General features: G+C 44.4%; 1 pseudogene; it reads right to left on the reverse strand.

Annotated features, from left to right (window-relative positions):
* Window positions 1-2,741: 2,741 nt before the first annotated feature.
* Window positions 2,742-3,618, reverse strand: LOC101574914 (annotated as a pseudogene).
* Between the last annotated feature and the right edge of the window lie 19,749 nt (window positions 3,619-23,367).

Below are 23,367 nucleotides of genomic sequence, written 5' to 3' on the forward strand. Positions count from 1 at the left end.
TGAGGCTCTGGAGGGTTGGCTGGTGACATCCTCCTTGCTGGCAGAGTCTCAGGGCGGTGCAGGGTACAGAAGGCAGAGACAGAGTGCACACAGGCGTCTGTCTGGTCTCCCTCCTCTTCCTGCTCTTCCTCCTCCTGCAGAGCGGGACTTGGAACCCAGACCTTCATCCAGGGTATGCAAGTGCTCCACAGAGTTGCAGCCTGAGCCCTTTTTAGCTTGAGCCAGGGTCTGCCTAAGGTGTCCACATTGGGTTTATGCTCGCAATCTTCCTGTTTCAGCTCCCAGAGTAGCTGGGATTATAGACATACATTACAGCATCCCGCCTCTGTTTTACAAAGTTACCACGATTCAGTCAGAGGCCCGATTGGCTTTATCTAACCAAATCACTTTCCAAAGTCAAATGCCTGATTCCTAGAAACAGGCTGAGTCTTTACCATCTTCATATCTTGCATGGGGGTAAATTCCTGCAGGGCTTTAGAAGGGACAACCCCTGCCCTAGCTGTTGTGCTCCCCCAGGGCTTTCCTTCCTTTCCCCTCCCTCCATGGCATATAATTGAGAAAGGTCCACCCAAAACGACTCCTGTGAGATCCGGGTTATTGAGAAACAGAACCAGAGGAAATAACAGCTGCAGAAGCCAGGGCAGTTCTGGAACTTGCACGTCATGTGAGTCCATTTAAGAATCAGGGAAACGTAAGATGCTAGGGCTCAGCTTCACTCACTGCGCTGTCCCGTGCTTGCAGCTCTTTGTCCGTAGGCTGGGAATGTGTCCCGCAGTTGGCAGTCCTTTTGGTGCATGGTGACAAGAACACAGATCAGGCTGCTGGGCAGGGTGGCCCTTGGGGAGGCTGAGGCAGGAACTTGCTCAGCTTGGGCAACTAGGGACTCAGCACAAGTCCCTCAGCAGATGGGGAAAGCAGACTAGGGAAGTATGGTGGGTATACACAGGAGAAGGATACTTGGGATTGAAAAAGAAGGAAATTGTGTCTTTGGAAAGGACCTAGAGGGAACTGAGGGCATTGTGCAACATGAAGCAGACTGGAAACAGGAAGATGAATCCTGTATGATTTTACTTTTTTATTTATTTATTTGTTATTTTTGCAGGACAGGGGATTGAACTCAGGACCCTGTGCTTGCCAGGCAAGTGCTTATTCTACTGAGCTGTTACCCTGGCCCCTGATGTTACTTTTTTTTTTTTTTTTTAATTTATTGTGTGTGTGTGTGTGTGTGTGTGTGTGTGTGTGTGTGTGTGCGGCCAGCTCAGCCCAATAGGGGGCGGGGCTGGCTGGCATGTGGTGCTGGGAGATTGAACTGCGGTCCCTGCGCTTTGCTAAGCTTGTTCTAAGTAGGTGCTTTAGACCACTGAGCCATCTCACCAGCCCCCCTGATGTTACTTTTGAAGAAAAAAAAATTATGGCACTGAGAATTGGATCCAGGGCCACAACATTGAGTTACATTCCCAACATTTTTAAATGTATTTTTAAAATCTGGAAACAGGATGTCACTAAATTGCCAAATCTGGGCTTGAACTTGTGATTTTCATCTGGGGAAAATCCAGGGATGATAGCTGTGTGTCATTATGCTGGCCTTAAAAACTGGGAATGTAAGCAGAATTAAGATGTGTTAGGTACCTGTGTGCACTCCCATGGGGAATGGAATCACCCACTGCAGACATGGGCTCATGATTTTTTTTAAAAGTTGGATTCACAGAGCAGGAGGGTGCTGAGCAGGGGCTGGTGGACAGCGTTACATTGAGACCCGGGGATATGTTCAAAAGTCACAAAATTCCTGAGGAGGAAGTCTGGGAGCCACAGTGAATGCAGCACTTCCTATTCAGTTGCTGAAAGGTTTTTAATATGATCACTGCAAATAATGCCAGGCCTGGTGGCCCACGCCTGTAATCACAGCACTTGGGAGGGTGAGGCGGGAGGATCAAGTTTCAGGCCACCAGCAAGACCCTGTCCAACACACCGCCATAAAAAGTAAACAAAAGCAACACCCCCTCCCCAGAACTCTCTTGAAAGACAAATAGACAACAAAAAAAGATAAATTGGTAAGGTGATAGGTATGTAAATTAGCTTATTTGATTTTTTTCTTTTTTGCCAGCTCAGCCCACCCTGAGGGTTGGGCTGGCACAGTAAGTGGTGCCGGGGATCAAACCTCGGTCCCCTGTGCCTGCCTAAGCTTGCCTAAGCAGGCACTTTAGACCACTGAGCTATCTCACCCATCCTGATTTTTTTTTTAACTTTCTCCAAACTGGAGGGGCTCTGTCCTTCTTGGCAGTTGCCTTCCTCATGGCAGCCAGCACGTAGCTCAGCTCCTTACGCTTCCTCCTGGCATGGCTGTGCATCCTGACCCTTTTCTTGATGAACTTGAGGGTGCATTTGTCCTTAGAGACCTTGAGCAGCTCCATGGTGCGCCCGCCTCTCGAAGGGGGCAAAATCGCCCACCTCCCGGATCTTGTCCTGCATGAACTTGGGTGTGTCTGGTGAGGTGTCCATGACTGGCTGTGCTTCGATTTGCTCACATTCTTAATCAACTTGTGGCCCTTGTTGAGGCCCATGGAAATGGGGATAGCAGAGGGCCATGGCTACTATTCTTTGCTAGTTGCTGTGGCAGTAAACTTCTAAACTTCTCAAGTTGAAACAATGAACAACATACTAGAACAGTAAAGGCATGTCCTCTACATCCTAAATGTAGAACTGCTGAGTTACTTCTAGATGCTTCAAGTTGACACGTTATATCAACCATAGAGTGGCTTGCTCTTTTTTCTTTTCTGGATTAACTGTGTTACTGGATTATTTCCTCTTTTGGCCTCTCTGCTGACTTTGCATTTCATAAATCCTTTCAGAATGTTCTCAGAAAGCACTGTAAGGGGAAGTTCTGGAGACAGAAAATCCAAGGGAAGAAGACTGGGTATTGTAATGTCCTTGACTGATATTTGCTGTAAACAACTGCGAGGTTGAAGAGGCTGCAGCACTTTCTGAATGGCCAGCTCCACAATTCTGATTTTTCTACAAAATCAGCATCCACATCCAGCTCCTTCTCTATTGAACCTTTGATTTCTTTTTTCTTTTTTCGGCTCAGGGATCAAACTCAGGACCCTGCACTTCCCAGGTGCTGTGCCACTGAGCTATACCTCTATTGAACCTTTCAGAAGTCTGGCTTTTTTTGCTCTTAGCTGTTTATTTTTTTTCCTCTACATTTCAATCTCAGCTACAAGAAACTCCATGTCTTCAAATCTGCAGTTTTGGTTTGCCTGCTTTTCTGTAATTGTTTTGTCAACATTTAGGGCCTAGATTCCAATACATGTCTCCCGGACTCACTCCCTTGCTGAAGTAAATATAGAAATCCGTCTGCATCCCTGTCAGCCCCACTGGACTTCAGAGAGGCGTTTGTCTGTAGAGGAACTATGCTTATGTGCAAGAAAAGGGATTTTGGGCCTCTGCGCGCTCCATAGGGGGTTTATGCGATCCTCGGAGCTGGGTAGCGGTGTCCTCGGTGGCTGTGTTCTGCTGGGCCTTGGTTGTTCCTCATTGCTTCGCCCTCTTGCATTGCTCCTGGGTGAGGAGGAGCTGGTCCATGTGGCTGTCCCTCCGCAATTCCAGGGACACCTTCATAGCTTGACAAAAATACAACACAGCCTTTCTGTCACAGGAAACCACCTCTTCATTTCCCCGCCGTTAAGCGCGGCTCTACGCCTGCGCCGTGGATGAGCATGTGCGCGAGGCCATCTTTCCTCTCGCGAGAGTTCATCCTGCGTGTGAGGCCATCTTTCCTCGCGCGAGAGTTCATCCTGAGCTTCCGGCTGCCTACTCTGCGGAGGGGGTGAGGTCTTGGTATTAGTCATGTAGCTGTGGTTTGCTTTTGGCTTCCTGTATTTCCTTGCAGCCTGGGTTTTCCTCAAATTTACTCTGCTTACCTACTTCCATTCTCTCATTCCCATCGCTATCCATGTAGCGTAAGTTGCTGCTCTGCTAGAAAATACAGCCCCCCACGATTAATGGTAAACCCAGTGTCTGTAGAGAATTCGAAAGTTTCAGTGGCGTGAAGTCAGCTTATTTGAAGGTGAGAAAAAGGAGAAGAGAGGATACATCACTACTGAACAAGTAGGTAGCATTCGAAAGTGAAATACTCTGCTTGTTTGATGCTTTATGTGAGATATATACCTATATTTCTATCTATCTATCTATCTATCTATCTATCTATCTATCTATCTATCTCAGGACATCCCGGTGAATATGTGTAATTATTTTTGTCGATTAACAACAAGTTCAAAAGTTTAAAAATAGGCTGGGTGTGGTGGTGTACACCGATAATCGAGGCACTTGGGAGGCCGAGGCAGGAGGATTGCCACAAGTTTGAGGTCAGCCTGAACTACATGGTGGGGACCCTGTCTCCACAACTGAAAAGAAATCAAAGTACTGACATTGCCCAATGCTATTGGGCTTAAAGCATTAAAATACAAACAAATAAATGGATCCAGGAGAAGGTAGAGAATACTCTAAAATTCACTCACTAATATTCGGTATATTTTTTACAGATTTTTTTTTTTTGTGTGTGTGTGTGGTGTGGGACATTCAACCATGGTGCATGTATGGAGCTGCATCCCCAGAGCTTTTGAAGTTTTTAAATTTTGAGTAGGATCTGGCTAAGTTGCTAATGTGTGCAAAAGAGAGAGAAGGAGGAGAGGGGAGGGGAGGAAGGAGAGGGGAGGGGGGAAGAGGGGGAAGAGAGGGAGGGCAGGGGAGGGGGGGAGGGGAGAGGAAAACATAATAAAGAAGAATTGTTTATAATAATGACAGTACTCATTTTGTAACTGGTCATTTGGTCATAAAATGGTGGGTGTTTTTTGTAAAGAATCTCACTGTATACCCCAGACTGGCCTCAGCTTCCAACATGTCATTTTCCTCAGCCTCTGGAGAGCTGGGATTATAGACAACATCAGAGTACCTGACACCTGGCTCATTTTAATAACAATTGTCTTCCAGTACCTTTGCCTTGGGACACCACAGCTGTCAGGTGCTACAGGTCCAGGCCTTTCAGGATCCTTCCTGGGCCAGATGTCCCTCTGGACCTTAGCTACAGGATGTGGTAATAAGTGCTGCCCCAGAGGTCTGGTGACACTTCGTCACCTGAGGTAGCACAGACACTTGTGCAGATGTCTTGGAGAAACTTCCTCCTTTCCTTTGCCCACTGGCTCCAAGCCATGGGGAGCCCGCAGTGGCTTTAAAATCCACCTCTGAGGTCTCATTTTGGTTTTGGGTTGGGAGCATTTGTCCCCAGGGAGCCAAGACCTCCAGGCCAGCAGAACAAGGAGACATGAAGCAAATCCTTTGCTCCTGGCCACTGTGCTGCTGGTGAGTGGTGCCATTCCCATTTCTGGCCCCGTATTTCTGGACCAGTGAATCCTGTCTTTGGAGAGAAGCTGTGCCACATGAACGTTGCTGGCTCAGAGCAGACACAGCTTCCCACTAGACCTTATTCCTTCCCTGAAAGTTCTTTTCACCTGTCTGGGACGCTGTTCCTGAGTCTTCAGATTCCATTCCACCATCCAGCCAGCAGCTGGGGTGGGATGATGAGGATTGCGGAGTAACTGACCCGACCTGTGGAGAAAGTGGTTGCAGAGCTCTTCAGGGACGCAATTGCCAACAAACTTACACCTCCTCCCTCTGACCAAATCTAGGCCTTCACGCGGAGTTACGCCCCCAGCCCTTATTTACAGTGTGCACCACCACACCCAGCCTTGGGTCCCTTTTTCCCCTTGGATTTGGTGGCACGTCTGGCATGTCAGTTGTAGGCTAGCTTTGGGTCTGTGATGGTTAATCTTGACTGGACTGGGAAACACTTAGGAAAAGAGTGAAGCACACTTCCACATTTGTGTGGGTGTTTCCTGAGGTGCTTGGTGTGTGGGGCAGCGAACCGAGGGAGGAGTTTACCCTGAACGTGGGCAGCACCGTCCCATGAGCCTCCAATAAGCCTGGATGGAATAATGAGGAAGAACATGGCCACCAGCGTGTGCTCTCTCCATTTCCCATCTCCTGTCTACCATGAGTTGAGCCGCTTTGCTCCACCACATGGTCCGCCATGATGCTGTGCCTCACCATGGGCTTGACCAATAGATCTGAGCACCCATGGGATGAAACCTGGGGAACCATCAGCCAAAATAAACTATTTCTCTCTCAGTTGTTTTTCTCAGCATTTTGGTCACAGTCACAAAAAGCTAACACAGGGTCCATATTTCAGGTGTTGGACCAAGTGGTCAGGATGTTTTGTAAGTCCCAAGCTCCAGCATTAAAATATTTCTCTGAACATGGGGAATCTCAAGTTCTAGCTCATGCTGGGCAGTTTAGTGACACCGTGTCTCAGAATAAAAAGTAAAAAAGGGATGGAGTTGCAAACACTGGGTTTAGTCCCAGTACTACTACCGTACACAAAGTATAAAATCTTGGCTTAGAGGGCCTATATTTGTCAGGACTCTCCTACTGACCCCCATGTGTGGAAGTGGAAGGAGATTTTCAAATTATGGAGCTGGCTCATATGACTATGGGGCCTGAGGAGTCAAGATGTGCAGTCCTAGCCCTGAGAACCAGAGAGCTAGGGTGTACACCCACCCAGGTCCAAGGACAAGAGGCTGGCATCTCAGCCTGGCTAACAGGCGGGGGGTGAATGGGATTCCCTGTTCCTTTACCTTTTGTGCTGCTCAGACTCCAACAAGTTGGCCACGGCTCACCCACACTCGGGCAAGCCATCTGCTTGTCCCAGGCCCCAGTGCACATGGGGGAGCTTCCCAGCACCAGCACCACAGATGCAGCCGGAGCAATGTCTAATCAGATATCCCCACACCCTGCATCCCAGCCACGATGACAACCATAAACATCCATGGGGTCCAGATTGATCAGCTCAGCCTGATGTCACTGTGTACCTTCTATCATTGTCCCATACCCCGAGGACCAGGTATGAGCAGGAAATAGAGTGAATGTTTAAATAGATGAGTACAGCAAAAGACACATTGTCTACAAGCCCCCCCGAAAATCTTCCACCTTGCTTCAGGCACACTTAGTCCATTGCACTTGCCATATTCTGAAGGAGTTCTGGAAGTCTTTTTCCCTGAGTGTCTAGCTGTGCTATTGTAGCTGCCTTGATGTCCCGAATTGATCCAAAATGTCAACCCCTTAGGGTGATTTAAAAAATATTTAAAGAAGTCTTTTATTCAGTGCAAATGACTTTTATTAATTATCAATACAAATGAAAATTCCTCAAATGAATATGATATGTCAAAGATCTGAAGGATTTTCTCCATATAGACACAATAAAAATACCAATTCTGGAGAAGAATTACAAAGGAAAAATTTGAGAACATCATTGTCTGCTAATCACATTTTAATTATAAGCAGAGTTTACTGCATCACTTGGGGAGGACGGGCAACTTATTTTTTCCCTTTTGTTTGTTTTTGATATAGGGTCTCACCATGTAGCCCAGCCTGGCCTCAGGCTCCCAGCAGTCCTCCTCCCTCTGCCTCCTGAGTGTTAGGATTACGGGGGCCTGTGTCATGCCTGGCAACATTATTTTCAAAGAGTGAATTCCTAAACTCTTATTAGCACCATTCAAAGCTTACAACCAGGGCTGGGGAGATAGCTCAGCAGCCTGACAAGTACAAGGTCCTGAGTTTGATCCTTGGTGTCAAAGCAAAACAAAACAAAACAAAGCCTTATTACCAGTTGTTCATTTCTAAGCTGGTAAAACTTGAAAGCAAGTTTCAGTGTAGAGGTTACAGTCCCTTCTTTGAAGATACTTTTGTGGTAATTTTGACTTTGAGGAAGAACCAGTAGTCATAAGGTGCCCAATCTGGTGAATAAGCGGGATGAGGATACTGGGTTGTGTTTTTACGAGGTGCCTTTCCATTGGATGGCACTGGGCAGCAGCAGTCACCTTAGTTTTGGGTCACACCATGTAAAGACACTGATGAAGGACTTCTGGGATGGGGAGATAGCTCGGTGGTCTAAGTGCCTGCCTGGCAAGTGCAAGGTGCTGAGTTTGATCCTCAATGCAGCATGCCTGGTCGATGGAATTAATGTGTTCAAAATGATGGGGAAGATTTTTGGGGGATAAATGGCAGTGTGTCTCTGAGTGTAATATATTTAAAAACTTTTAAAATGTTCACCAATATTTTGACCACGTGTTGTACATATCTGCACACAAATCCCATCTGTGTAAGTTGGAAAAAGTCACAGCTCTTTTGGAGTGGATCTCAATTCTCCACGGGTCACTTTCTTTACTCCACCTTCTGTTGGGACCTGGCTCTAGCTACAGGCATAGAATCAAACAACGGTCATCAGGTAGATCCTGAAGAAAGTTAAAAATGCCTTGTGTGGGAATCACCTCAGGGAGACCATTACCAGTTTCCTCTCTGAAAGCGTGGGGTGTCTCTGCAAATGGGGTGGGAGCAGCTGCTTTTCTGGCAAAGGAAGTGTGTCCTAACTTAGGGTCCCCATGTATGTGGAGTCCTTCTGCTCTTCTAGAGCATCCCTGTTGTAGGCTGTGTGTCCCTCTCCCCAGTTATGTGACCAAGTGCTATCCTCTGTGTTAGCCACCTCTCTACGGCTGGAACAAAACAGCCAACACACACAACTCAGAGAAGAAGTGGCTTGTTTTGGCTCAGGTTTCTAGAGGTTCCCGCTGGTGCCAGGGCAGAAGCCTCGTGGGGGAAGGGCCTGGCGGAGGAAAGCTGCTAATGTCATGGCTGGGGGGAAGCAGCGTGGGAGTGAGCTCTGGAAAGGAAGGGACAGGGGCAGGAGAGTGTCTCAAAGGTTGTGAGGATTATTCTGTGATATTCTCTCTCTCTCTCTCTCTCTCTCTCTCTCTCTCTCTCTCTCTCTCTTTCTCTGTCTGTCTGTCTGTCTCTCTCTCTTTCTCTGTCTCTCTCTGCAATCTTGATGAAGTTGGATTTCTGTTTAGTTTTTGGATTTCTTGTTTTAAATTAATACCTGTTTGTAGTACATAATGATTATATCCCTTTTGGGGAGTTGGTGTGTGTGCCTAACATCTTTTTTTTTTTTTTTTTTAAATTTTATTTATTTATTTATGAGAGAGAGAGAGAGAGTGTGGTGTGTGTGTGTGGCCAGCTCAGCCCACCAGGGGATGGGGCTGGCTGGCATGTGGCGCTGGGGGATCGAACCGCGGTCCCTGATGCTTTGCTAAGCTTGTTCTAAGTAGGTGCTTTAGACCACTGAGCCATCTCTCCAGCCCCTAACATCTTTTTTTAAAAAAATAATTGTACCTTAATTATTTCCATATTATTTTTAAAATTAATGTATTTGGTTGTTACAGGGTCTCACTACACAGCTTGGACTTGTGTTGATCCTCCTGTTCTCAGCCTCCCTAGCGCTAGGGTTACAGATGTGCGCCACTACACCCAGATGCTGGCCGGCTCAGCCAGCCCTGGGAGCGGGGTTGGTGCGGCATGTGGTGCTGGGGATCGAACCGCAGCCCAGAAGCTTAACTCCTTATTCACCTCCTTCTTCTTTCCTCTGTCTCATGGCCCCCTTCTCATATGCAAAAGATCTCTCTGTTTCCCACTGTCTAGCTTCTATTTGGCTCTTCATAGTGGACCCTCAATTCATAAACACTTTTGTGTGCAAACAATTTGGTTCACAAACAGGAATGTTTGTTTCTGTTTGTGAACTCTGCATTGGATGCTGGACATGAATGTGGCCAGAATTGAGGGATGAATTAAGCTTATGAACTGAAGTACCACTGCATTTATATTATTGATTTTGTGTGTAAGAGAAACCAGGCGATGTTTGCGCTTGTGTGTCTGATTTATTGCACTCAGCATTATGGTCTCAAGGTGCATCGATTTTCGGCCACTTGTGTTATTCTTGAGAGGTATCTGTTTCAGTTGTTCATTTTTTTTTTGTTTGGCTCTTTTATTTGGAGCTTTAATTTTTGAGTTTTTAAAGGTCATTTCTTTGCTCTGTTGGTATTTCCTTTGCTTTACAGAAGCTTTTAACTTCGATTTGATCCTATTCTTGATTTTTTTTTTTTTGTATTTTAGGGAAGGTCTACAGGGTGTTCAGGGTCTTACTACTGGATTGTACTCGGAATGATCTGCCTGTTTACAGCCTCTCAAGAGCTGGGATTACAGGCAGGCGCCACCACGCCCAGTCTGAATTGCTGTCTCAGTGTACCCTGGGAGTGGGGCTGGCAGGGCAGGCCTGGGGATTGAACCCCAGGCCCCTGCACCTGTTGGCAGGCACTTTTATTCACTGAGCTATTTGGCTGGCCCTTTTTTTTTTTTTTCCTGTTCTTGATTCTTGATGTTATCTCATGTACAAATGGGCTTCTGTTCAGAAAACCCTTGCGTATGTTTTCAAGAGTTTTACCTATTTTATGTGTTAGCAGACTTTTTTTATTTTAATATTTAGATCTTTGACTGATTTTTAGTTCAATCCAGTGTATGGTGAGAGATATGGGTCTGAATTCAATCTTTTTCATGTTGATAGAGTTTTCCCAGCACCATTTGCAAAAGATGCTGTCTTTCCTCCATGGTAAGGTTGTTGGCCTGTTTGTCAGAGATCCAGTAGATGAATGTGGTTGGGGTTGTTCCCACAACTTTGGTTCTGCTCCCTGATCCACATGCGTTCCCACCTTGTCCAACATCAGGCCTTTAAAAAAATAACTATGCTTTGTAGGGTAACCTGAGACTGGGAGTTGTGATGCCTCTTGCCTTCCTCTTGCTGCCCCAGATTGCTTTTGCTCTTCTAGGTCTTGTCTGCTTCCATATGAATTTTAGGACTGTCTTTTCTTTCTTTCTTTCTTTCTTTCTTTCTTTCTTTCTTTCTTTCTTTCTTTCTTTCTTTCTTTCTTTCTTTTTGCGGAACCGGGGATTGAACTCAGGCCCTTGCGCTTGCCAGGGAAGCGCTTATTCCACTGAGCCATCTCCCCAGTCCTTAGGACTGTCTTTTTCTAGTTCTGTGAGGAATGCTATTGCTATTTGGATTGGGATTGTGTTAAATCTGTGTATCAATTTTGGAAGTGCGGCCTTCTTGGACTACAGTGTATTGGCTCTGCATATTCAAGAACAGGGGGTATCTTTTTATTTTCTGATGTCCTTTATGAGCTTTTATAGAATATTGTAATTTTTGTTGCAAAAGTCTTGCCCTTCCTTGGTTAGGTTAATTCCTCAATGTACAATTTTCTTGATGCTATTGTGAAAGGTATTGTTCACCTAATCTCTTTCTTCCTTTTTTAAAAAATTTATTGTTTATTATATTTTATTTTTTTGTGTTTTTTTGGGGAAGGTATCTGCAGGGTGTTCAGAGTCTCACTACTAGATCAGACTCAGAGTGATCCGCCTGTTTACAGCCTCCCAAAAGCTGGGATTACAGGCGAGTGTGCCACCATGCTCAGTCTCAATTGTCGTCTCAGTGCACCCATGGGGCGGGGCCGGCAAGGCACGCCTGGGGATCGAAACCCTGGCCCCTGAGCCTGCTTGCAAGTGCTTTAATTTGCTAAGCTATTTGGCCAGCCTTTATTTATTTATTTATTTATTTATTTATTTATTGTATTTGGTACAGGCTCTTACTATGCAGCTGGACTCGTAGTGATCCTCAGGTTTTCAGCCTCCCCAGTGCTGGGATTATAGGCATGAGCCACTATGCCCAGACTTGGTCACCAGCACAGCGCACCCTGGGGGTGGGGCTGGCATGGCATGCGGTACCAGGGATCGAACCTGGTCCCTGCACTTGCCTGAGCAGGTGCTTAGTCAGCTGAGCTATCTTGCTGGCCCTTCACCTAATCTCTTTCTTGGTGAGTTTATTATTGGTGTACAGGAACAGTACTAAGTTTTGTGTATCAACTTTGTATCCTGTTATGCTAATGAAGTTGGTTCTTAGTTCTAGGAGGAGTTTACCATTTCCACACGGTGGTAATTTGAATTCTTTTCTTTTTTTTTTTTAATAATTTTTTTTAATTATTTATTTATTTTTATTTATTTTATTTATTTATTTATTTATTTTTAAAAAATTTTTATTTATTTGTGTGTGTGTGTGTGTGTGTGTGTGTGGCCAGCTCAGCCCACCAGGGGGCGGGGCTGGCTGGCATGTGGTGCTGGGGGATCGAACCGCGGTCCCTGTGCTTTGCCAAGCTTGTTTCAAGTAGGTGCTTTAGACCACTGAGCCATCTCTCCAGCCCCTGAATTCTTTTCTTCCTACATGTATCCTTTTTTATTTTTTCTCTTGGCTGATGGCTCTGGCAAATGTTTCAAGAATGGTAGCAGTAGCACAGAGCTGTGGTGATGGTGGACCTTGTCTTATTCCTAGTTCTAGAGGGACAGCTTTTGGCTTCTTCCCATTTAATATGATGTTGGTCATTTGTGTGTCATAAATGTCTTTTGTCAGATTGAGATAAGATCCTTCTTTTCTTTTTAGTGTATTTGGTACAGGGTGCCACTAAGCAGCTGAGATTCATAGTGATCATCCTGCCTCAGCCTCCCCAGTGCTGGGATTACAGGTGTGCACCACCATGCCCAGACTCAGTGGCTGGCTCAGCGCACCTGGGGTTGGGGCTGGTGTAGCATGTGGTGCCAGGGGTTGAACCCTGGTGCCTGCATTGCCTAAGCAGGCACCTAGTCTGCTAAGCTATTTTGCTGGCCCAAGATACCTATTTTCTCCAGGATTTTTCTTTTAATAAATTTTTAATTTCTATTTGATACAGGGTCTCACTATGCAGTTTAAACTTGTAGTGATCCTTCTGTCTAAGCCTCTCCAGCACTGGGATTACAGGCGTGCACCACTAAGCCCAGTTTCACTGATTGGCACTGCAAGTTCGATCCAGGGATTGAACTTGGGTCCTTGTGTTTTTCAGGCAGGTGCTTAGACCACTGAACTATCTCCCTAGCCCCTCTCCAGGGTTTTCCTTATGTATAGAGGTGGATTTTGTCAAAAGCTGTTTATGCATCAACTGAGATGCTCATGTGATTTTTGTCTTTGCTTCTGTTTCTGTGGTGTGTTACGTTCACTAGTGCACATGTTAAACCATCCCCGAATTCCTTGATGATTCTACCTGGTCTACTGATTTTTTTAAAAAAATGATATGTTATATCCTATTCACCAGTATCTTGTCGAGGATTTCTGTGTTAATGTTCATGGAAGAGATTGACCTGTAGTTCCTTTTGATTGGGTCCTTTTCTTGTTTTGTAATCAGGGTAATGCTAGCTTTCAGGAATAATTTTGGATTTCCTGTTTCCCTTTTTATTTCATTGAAGAATTTGAGACATATTATATTAGAGCTTTGTAGAATTATTTGTAGAATACTAAAGTATTTGTAGAATTTGTATTTATAGAATTTGTAGCATTTGTAGAATTCCGCAGTGATGCCACTGGGATCTGGGCTTTTCTTTGTTTTTAGTTAAAAAAAAAAAAGACTTTTTCAATCTCATTGCCTATTACTGGATTATTCAGGTTTTTTAAAAGAAATGTTTTCTTGAGGACCTTGCCAGGTCCTGAGGCCTCTCTGAGGTGTGGAGCAGGTTGTCCTCCATGCAGAGGTGCCCCAGCCTCTCCTTCACACTGTGTGGTGCGCAGTGGCTGGGTCTGTGATTGAGGCCGCCTTGGGCAGAGAGGACACGTTGGGAGAAGAGGGAGGCACCGACCCTCTCTGGAGCAAATGGAGCAAATAAGGCTCTTGTGTCTTGCTATGCAATTAAAGCTGCTTTAAACTAGGAAACCCAGGCTGACCTCAGATTCATGGCAATCCTCCTGCCTCAGTCTCCTGAGGGCTAGAGATTCAGAAACCGTTCTCAGGATGTCTGGAGTCTTGAAACAGTCTGCCTTTGAACCAGCTGAATATGCAGTGAAACCTCCAGTAACTGTCAGCAAAACAGTTCCTTCAAAAAATGTTTTCTTGGCTAAGCTTTGGTAGTTTATATGTATCTAGGGATGTATTCATCTCTTTGAACTTTCCACTTCATTAGAGTACATGTTCTCAAAGTAGTTACTATATAATCTGGATTTCAGCAGAGGGCATTATGATTTCATCTTTTAAATCTCAAATTGCATCAATATGGACCCTTTTTTTGGTAAGACTGTGAACAATGTTCTACAAACTCTACCACCAAATGTCCTCACACGCACATCTTCATTCCTTGTAGTGAAATAGCTATAAACAGAACTATGAGTGAGAGGATTGGTACAAGTTTAATTTTACAAGATAGAAACCTGCAATTTCTTTTTTTTTTTTTTTTTTGTAAGAAACTGCTACTTCATAAAATAGAAAAAGAAACTGAAAAACTCCTTTTAGTTACTTTTCTCTTGTTGCTGAGACAAAATACCTGGTGCCCAAAATTATGGAAGGAAAAGTTTATGTAGCTCACAGCTTGTGGAGTTTTCAGTCCGTACTTGGCTGGCAGAGTGGCACATGGCAGAGGGCAGCAGTTCATGGTGGCAGAAAACAGCAAAAGCAGCAAGAGCGAAAAGGGAGGAGAGAGAGCAAGCTTGTTTCCCTCCCTTATATTGTATGCAGGCTGCCCGCCCCGGGGCAGGGGTAGCGTTCACATCCGTCACCCCAGCATTGAACCATGCATGAATCGCAAACTCTAGAAGCCCTCTGCATGACTGCTTGAGGTTTTGGGGAACATCTAGACCCAAAGCATAGCACCCGCATACGTATTTTCACCCAAATGGTACAGTTCTTATGTATTGGAAAAGTGACTCACTGTTTCTCACTTAGTTTCTTTCTTTCTATTATTTTGCAGTACTGGGGACTGAGCCAATTGCCAACCCTTTTAAATATTTTTAAAATTTTGAGACAGGGTCTCACTAAGTTGCTGAGTATCCAGGCTGAACGTGCAGCACACCTGCCTCAGCCTCCCCGAGTTCTGGGATTCCAGGCGTGGGACACCATGCCTGGCTCGTTTTGTGCTGAGAAACATGCACGGCGTAGCTTGGCCATCTTAATCATGTCAAAAGTGTACAATTTCATGGCGTCCCATCCATTCAGGCTGCTAGTCATCACCAGCAGCAATTCTTAGAATTTTTCTTCTTCCTTTCTTCCCACTTTGCATTCACATTTCTTTTTTTGATAGGCTGGACTTTCTAGGAATGCAATAGAGACTGTAGATAAGAAAAATTTTAGGCAAATCATCTTGGTTTTTTTCTTTTTTCTCTCCTTCCCCAAGTATTTTTCCACAAGTCCTTTTTTAGTTTTATTTTTGATGTATTTGGTACAGGGTCTTATGCAGCTCAGATTCATGGTGATCCTTCTGTTTTCAGCCTCCCTCAGTGCTGGGATTACAGGCGTGCGCCACTACACCTGGTCGCAGTGGCCAGCTCAGAGTGCCTGTGGCAGGGCCGATGTGGCATGTGGTGCTGGGGATTGAACCCCTGTCCTTGTGCTTGCCTAAATAGGCGCTGAGTCCACTGAGCTATCTCACCAGCCCTCCACAACTCTTTTAACATATTGTTTTTATTTTCTGTCATTCTCTTCTGTCATGCCTCCTTTCCAGATCTGGGAAAGCTTGAACAGGTATTAGAATTATCTTAGGCATAGGCATGAAAGCAACTGGGGAGTTTTTACACTTGGCTGGTTGTCAGGATTATCTTAAGAGCTTTATTTACTTACTTTGTGGTACCTGAGAGTAAACACAGGGCTGTTGCACTGAACTATGTCCTCAGCTCCCCCCTTTAAAAATTCTTTTTATATTTTATTAAATTAATTAATATTTGTCTTTTTTTGAGACAGGGCCTTGCTATGCAGTTCAGGCTGGCCTTGAACTCACTTTGTAGCCCAGGCTGGTCTTGAACTCACAACAATCCTCCTGCCTCAGCCTCCCCAGTGCTGGGGTTACAGGCATGCACCACCACCCCTGACTTAACACAGTTATTTTAAATCAGTGTACTCTCAGATTCACTGGCCACATGGATGTGCCAACAGCCCCAGTTTTGCTGCATTTTTGTCTTTTGCACTTACTCTCTCAAGGGCCCATCCCTGTCTGACAGTCTATTAATTTCTGTCTAACTTAGCTGCCTAGAATAGTCCTCCTGCCTCAGCCTCCCAGACTGCTGGCATTACAAGCTTGCACAGGGCCCCCTGACTATCCCTCCCTTTAGATCCACCTGTCTCCCTTTACTTCTCCTTCCCTACTTCTCTATCCCACTATCTCTAGCCATACTGAGTTCTCCTAACCTCCACCCCTAACCCTCCACCCCAGGTCTTGGGCAGGACCCCAGGCTGTGTTGGCAGGGGAACCTATACTGGGCCTCTCTTTCCTGCGTGGAACAGCACTGGACAATGGGGAAGTGCATGCCCACTACGATGGCATCTACCTGCTGTGCATCCAGGTGACCCTGGCCAGGTGCTCCCCCACGGAGGACGTCAGGGACCACAGCACCACCCTGACTGTGGGCATCTGCTCTGCCTCCAATGGCAGCACGCTGCTGCACCTGGACTTTGGCCAGGATTGCACTGTGGCCACCCAGTCCTGACGCCACTGGCCTCCGGGAACATCCTCTGCACCAACCTCACCCTGCAGGCGCAGCCCTCCCCAAATGCCTACGAGACCTTCTTTGGCATCCAGCGAGTCCACCTCTGACTAACACCTGCTTGGCTGGTCTGTTTCTGTTTTCTGTAAATAAATGTATTTTCCAATTTCTCCTGGATATGAGTGTCCCAGCACAGCTTGTTTCCAGGGGCAAGAGACACCTCACAGCTGCCCAGGGCGACAAGCCGGGAAGCATGGTCAGAGCCCAACTGTGGTCACAGCTGCGTGGGAGGCACGGGAGGAGCATGGGAGACGCATCCTGGGCGGCTTAGTGACTCAGAAGTACTCTGGGTCAAAAAGTAAAAAGGGCTAGAGCTAGAGTTCACCAGTACAATGAACAAATATTGAAAACATGCAGAATGCAAGTCCCAATGCACAACCTGTAATTACAGCATGTAGAAGGCTGAAGCAGGAGAACCACTGAAAGCTCAAGGCCCACCTGTGCTACATAATGAGTTCAACATCAGTCTGAACTATGTAGTGAGACTGTGTCCCTAAAAACCAAACTAAACCAAACCAAACCAAAATAATAATAAAAAAACAAAGCCTTCGAAGAAACAAAAACAAATAAACAGCCAACTATTTGGAAGAAGCTAAGGAAGGTGGTAAGGAAATATCACATACAGTCCTGAGAAACGAAAAGGACATTTGATAATAAATAAAGAAATGTAAAAGGGAGGAGTGGTTGTCCAGCTGTCATTCCAGCACCCTGGGGGGCTGAGATAGGAGGATCACAAGTTAGTCTGTGGGTTCAATCCCCAGAGAGAGAGGGAGAGGGAGGGAGAGAGAGAGGAAGGGAGGCAGGGAGGGAGGGAGGGAGAGAGAGAATTTAATAATGTTTTCATTTGGTTCATTAGTTTTATCAAATGTATCAGATTGTACAAGTCAAAGGCCGGCCAAATAGCTCAGCGGACTAAAGCACTTAGGCAGATGCAGGAGCCAGGAGTTCTATCCCCAGTGTGCTGTGCTGGCCTTGCCCCCAGGGCACACTGAGATGGATTGAGACTGGACATGATGGTATGCGCCTGTAATCCCAGCGCTTGGGAGGCTGAAAAACAGGAAGGATCACTACAAGTCCAATCTGTGTAGTAAGACCCTGTAGACCCTGTACTAAATACATTAAGAAAAAAAATTTCATTTTTAAATCAGAGCTCTTGGGAAATTGCTGTAACTTAAAATTTCATCATCAGAGGGGCAAAAAATTCCACAAACTATTGAATACTAGAGTGAATTAAATGAGTGGACTATGCCTTAAAACCACATTTCATAGTCAAAAGTTTGAGTTATTCTAAAGAAAGATGCCTTTTACCCTGCTGTTTCTCATTCTGATGTAACTTGTGCTATTTATATCATTACTACTATGCCCAATTTTTTTTCCTAAAAAATGTAAGACTTTCTCTGTCACTCATGAAGTATGACTTAAATGTTAATGCTTGAAGAATTCTTCAAAGGAAATTTGAAAATTTCACTGTCACTTCAACCTGCTTGGGGCCACAGAGATGGCTCAGTGGAATAAGTGCTTCCCTGGCAAGTGCAAGGGGCTGAGTTCAATCCCCAGTTCTGCCAAAAAACAAAAGAAAACAACAATAAAAAACCCCAAATACATTCAACCTGTTTGATCTAAAAGTATAGGTTGCCACTACCATAAAGTTAAAACAAACAAAGAATAAAAACCTAAGTGATAGGCCAGCGAGATAGCTCAGTGGACTAAATGACAGCTTACGCAAGTGCAGGGATTGGGTGGGGTTCGATCCCCAGCACCACATGGCATGCCAACCCCACCCCCAGGCCTGCTGAGCTCGCCACCAAGACCCGGCATGGTGGTGCACACCTGTAATCCCAGTGCTGGGGAGCCTGAAAACAGGAGGATCACTATGAGTCCGAGCTGCAAGGTGAGACCCTGTACCAAAACACCCCAGAGTGATACCATATAATCAGCAAATTCTCTGATGAGACATTTAATTACTTCGCGGTTCTACTCAGCACAGGAAAGGTTGCAGGGCGTTACAGTGTTTGGCATTTTTACTGCAAATTTTCAATGCTTGTGTTACAAAATGACTCATCTCTAAGAAAATGCTTGTGTTGACAGGCACAAAAATTATATCCAGTAGGTGATATTCTATATTGTCAAAATATGACAATTCCTTATAAAATTAGATTTAAAAATGTAGACTGTCTTGATAGCTATTAGCTTTCTCAAAACCGTGAAAAAATAGATACGCTTGTTAATATCTTGATTTGAGAAAACCAGGAATGATTTCCTTCTACAAAATAAGGAATAATGATAGGACATATGATTAATGTACTCTGTCTCTTTTAAGTCTGAGTAAACTTTTCACCAAAGAGGAGTCACCTCTGGCTTTAACATTCTGTTAACTGTATTCTATTTGAACCGAGTTCATGGTCTAGAGTTGTGTTTTCCACAGGATGTTTTCATTGCAGTCCATAAACTGCTAAGTGAGAAACAACTGAATTCAGTAGAAGAACTGGCATTATGGGTCGAATACCCCTTCTCCAAAATGATTGGGGCCATAAATGTTTTAGAGGTTTTTTTTTTTCAGATTTCAACATACATGCATATACACGAGATATTTTTGTTTGTTTCTCGAGACTGGGTCTCACTGTGTAGCTCAGGTTGGCCTTGAACTGACTCTGTAGTCCAGGCAGGGCTCGAACCAGTGGTGATCTTCCCACCTTGACCTTGTTGAGATTGCAGGAGTGTGCTGGCATGCCCAGCCGTGTGCTTTTATTTTGACTTAGACTCACCACGAGGCCAGGTGTGGAATTTTCTACCCTTCCATCATATCTGTATACAAAAAGGTTCGGATTTTGGAATATATTGGAGTTTGGATTTTCAGACTAGCCATGTGTGACCAGGATAATAAATACTAATTTATATTAACAGCCAAAAGTTACTTGCAAACTTCTCTGCCCCAGCCTGAAAGTTACTACCATCCTGAGTTCAGATTCCAATGTGATTCTCCTACATGGACAGATTTCGTTTACTAAGTAAGTGTCACTGAGTCCAAGCAAACTTTACTTGGTCCTTTCAGAGGTAAATAATCTTGTAAATGACTTTTCTCTGCTTGCTTTCTTTCTTCTTTTCTTTTGTATTTAGGACAGGGTGTACAGCGTCTCACTGCGTAGATCAGACTTGTAGTGATCCTCCTGTTTACAACCTCCCATGTGCTGGGATTACAGGAGTGCACTACCATACCCAGTCTCAATAGCCATCTCAGTGCACCCTGGGGGCAGGGCTGGCACCGCAGGCCCGGGAATGGAACTCTCAGCCCCTGCATCTGGCTAAGTAGGCTCTTTAATGTGCTGAGCTATTTGGCCGGCCCTTCTGCTTGTTCATTTCTCTAAAATCATTCAGCTTTTCAGGATTTCCTGCATGCTTTCATTTCTTTGTTCCTTCTCCTGAGCTTCGATTATGTTTGGCCAATTTTCAGGACAGAAAAGCTAGGAATAGTAGACTTGGGGCTAAAATCACAGTTTTCAGGAAACCAAGTCCATTCTACCTATTTGTTTGTTTGCTTTGTTTTTGAGATAAGGTCTCTGCTACACAATCCAGGCTGGCCTTGAACTCACAGCAGTCCTCCTGCGTCAGCCTTCGGATTATAGGCGTGCACCACCAGGCCTGACTCACATGCCAGAAGATCTTGAGTGCAAGCCTTCATGCAAACACATGTGTAGAGGTTTTAGGAAAATTCACTCTTGAATAGGGAGCTCAGATTTCTGTTCTGGCGTAATCAGCAAATTAATTTTGGATGACACTTGGTCATTCTCTATTTTGGGTCTGCTACACACTCTTGAGGAGTTTAAATTCATTAGACAGGAAATGCAGCAAGTCTTAAATTTTTATGTTCTATTTGGAGAAGGTGCTCAGTATCTTGCTAAGCTGCCTGGGCTGGGGTCCAGCTTGCAGTCCTTTTGCCTTGGCCTCACAGAAGACTGAGCAGATTCAGAAGAGCTGCTCCTTAAATGGGGCAGAACCTGTGGTTGCCAGTCCTGGTGGAGCCAAAGGCACTCTGCACTCTCCTGGTGTTAGGCGGAAACTGGCTCTGAAGGGTGAGCTCAAACATGACCACAGCTTGCTGATTACAGTCTTTTTTTTTTTACATTCAGGTATTTAGTACAGGGTCTCACTATGTAGCTTGGAGTCTAGTGATCCTCCTGTCTTCAGCCTCTCCAGTGCTCGGATTACAGGTGTGTCCCACGCCCAGACTTGTTGCCAGCTCAGGGCACCCCTGGGGTGGAGTCTACACCACAGGGGACTGGGGATGGAACCCTGGTCCCTGTGCTTGCCAAAGCAGGCACTTAGTTCACTGAGCTATCTCTCTGGCCCTTGATTACAATCTTTAGATACAAAGACCTCCTGGCATTCTGTAGGAGCCACTGGGAAATCCTGATAATTTCCGGTGAGTGATCTATTCAGTAATGCATCCTTTTCTACTTGTATCTTATGCAAAACACATGGCACTACTATATAAGTCATTGTTATGGTTTGTGCCTAGTTGTCCCCCCAAAACCTCATGAGGTCATGGGGCGGACTTCTAGACTTTGTGAGATTAATTCATGATTCAGTGCTGGGATTATGGGTGTGAGTGCTGCTGGGATTATGGGTGTGAGTACTGCTGGGATTATGGGTATGAGTACTACACCTGGCCTGGGAAGGATAGCCTGAATGCAACATAATGGAGATAAACTTGTTCTCTGTTGCCATTGTTGCCGCTACTCCTTCCATTTGCTCTTGCTGTTTTGCTATGTCTTCTTTATTATTATTATTTTTATTTTATTGAGAAACCAATAGCAATGAGATAGTTTTAAAACAGGTTAGTAGGACAGTTACAATAATTAACCCATTGCATATTGCTGTCTTCCTAGTAGTTATTCATAGTATAAGATGCAGACATGATTATACTGTCCAAACACATTAGTACAATTCTTTCTTCTCATTGAATTAAGAGAAAGTAGCTGTATATCTATCCTAACTATTTTGCATATACAGATATATATATATATATATAGATATAGATATAGATATATATTTTTTTCACTACAAACTGGTCCTTCATTTATATCCCCCTTTTTTGTTTAGTTTTGTCAAAGGTGGGTATTCCATTGCCATTTAAATATTGTAGGTGCGTGAATTCAGCAAAATAAACCAATACAGTCCGGTAGTCCATAATGGTAGTGGGTTATCTGAACTAAAAAACATTAGGGCCCCCAAATTTGCTGTCTTTTCCATCACCATGAACTGCTGCCCGCTGCCTTGGAGCCAGCTGAGAATGGCCTGAAACCTCCACAAACTATGAGTTAAATAAATCTTTCCTTCCTTAATTTTGCTGAGTATTTTGTCCCAGCAACAGGAGAAGAGTAACAGAGACAGTTATTCAAGATCTCAAAATGTTTTGGCATAAATTTCAGCTATTAAATGTGTAATGCAGGCTGGGGAGATAGCTAGGTGGTCTCAGCACCAGCCTGGCAAATTCAAGGACTCCAGTTTGATCCTAGTATTGCATGCTGAGCTGGCCTGGAACCCCGGCCCTGTGCAGGGCACCAAAACCAGGCATGGTAATGCATGCCTGTAATCCCAGTGCTGGCGAGGCTGCGACGGGGGATAATTACGCGTCAGTCTGGGCTGTGTAGTGAGACCCTGCACCAAATAAATATATGATTAAAAAATGCGTATCAGATGGCCAAATAGCTCAGAGGACTAAAGCTTCTGCTTAGGCAGAGCTCAGGGGCCGGGTTCAATCCACAGTGTGCTGTGCTGGCCCCGCCCCCAGGGTGCATTGAGACAGCAATTGAGACTGGGAGTGGTGGTGCATACCTGTAATTCCAGTGCTTGGGAGGCTGAAAACAGGAGAATTATTACAAGTCCAGTCTACATAGTGAGACCCCATAGACCCTGTACTAAATAACTAAATATATATATATTATATATATCTAATAGTAATATAAATATAAATTATATATCTATTTATATAATATGAATATATATAACTAAATATATGTATACATATACATATACATATATATAGATAGATAGATAGTGTACTGCTATCTTTAAAGTCCTGAACACACACACACACATGCATGTGTGTAAAAGCTGAGATACCTCAAAAACTGATATGCCAATACTTCTTATAACTAAGATGATAAACTTAAAAATAAGATTTTATGACAGGTCATGAGAGTGCACGGCAGCCCCAGAGCAGTTTGTGATACTTGGCTGAAACCACTGCCGGTCACAATGAAAGCAGCCCCACGTGTGCACACCGTGCAGTTCCCAAATGACTCATCCTTCTCTACCCTATCTCCTCACCAAAGCACCAGGGGTGAGGAATAACCATTACTTTCTAAAAACCACCTAAAATTGTAAAGGAAAAAAAACCTTTAAAATTCTTAGCAAAACACAGAAAGAGAAAACTTGTATTTTAAACTTTTTTTTTTAAAAGAAAACTTTTAAAAGCCTCACAAAACCCACCTAGTCACTTTCCCCATAAGATATTAAGGTGAGTTGCTGTCCCTTATGTGCATGATGAGGCACATGGTAGGAAATTAAATAAATGCACATTAGTTCTGAGGAAGTTTGAGAGATTACAGTGGTGCAAATAATCCTTGAGATGAATTTTTTCTAAAAAAGACTATTAATAATAACCTTAAAGATTCTGTCAAATCACAAGATAGACTTGAATATTTTCCTTAAGACTGTCCACTATTTTTCTGAAAATGCTATTTTATTTTATTTTTTCCCATAATTTTATTGATAAACAAATAGCAATGAGACAGTTTCAAATCAAATTGGTAGGACAGTTTCAA

The sequence above is a fragment of the Octodon degus genome, unplaced genomic scaffold (genome assembly GCF_000260255.1).
Source record: "Octodon degus isolate 3935 unplaced genomic scaffold, OctDeg1.0 scaffold00050, whole genome shotgun sequence".
In the NCBI taxonomy this organism is placed as follows: Eukaryota; Metazoa; Chordata; class Mammalia; order Rodentia; family Octodontidae; genus Octodon; species Octodon degus.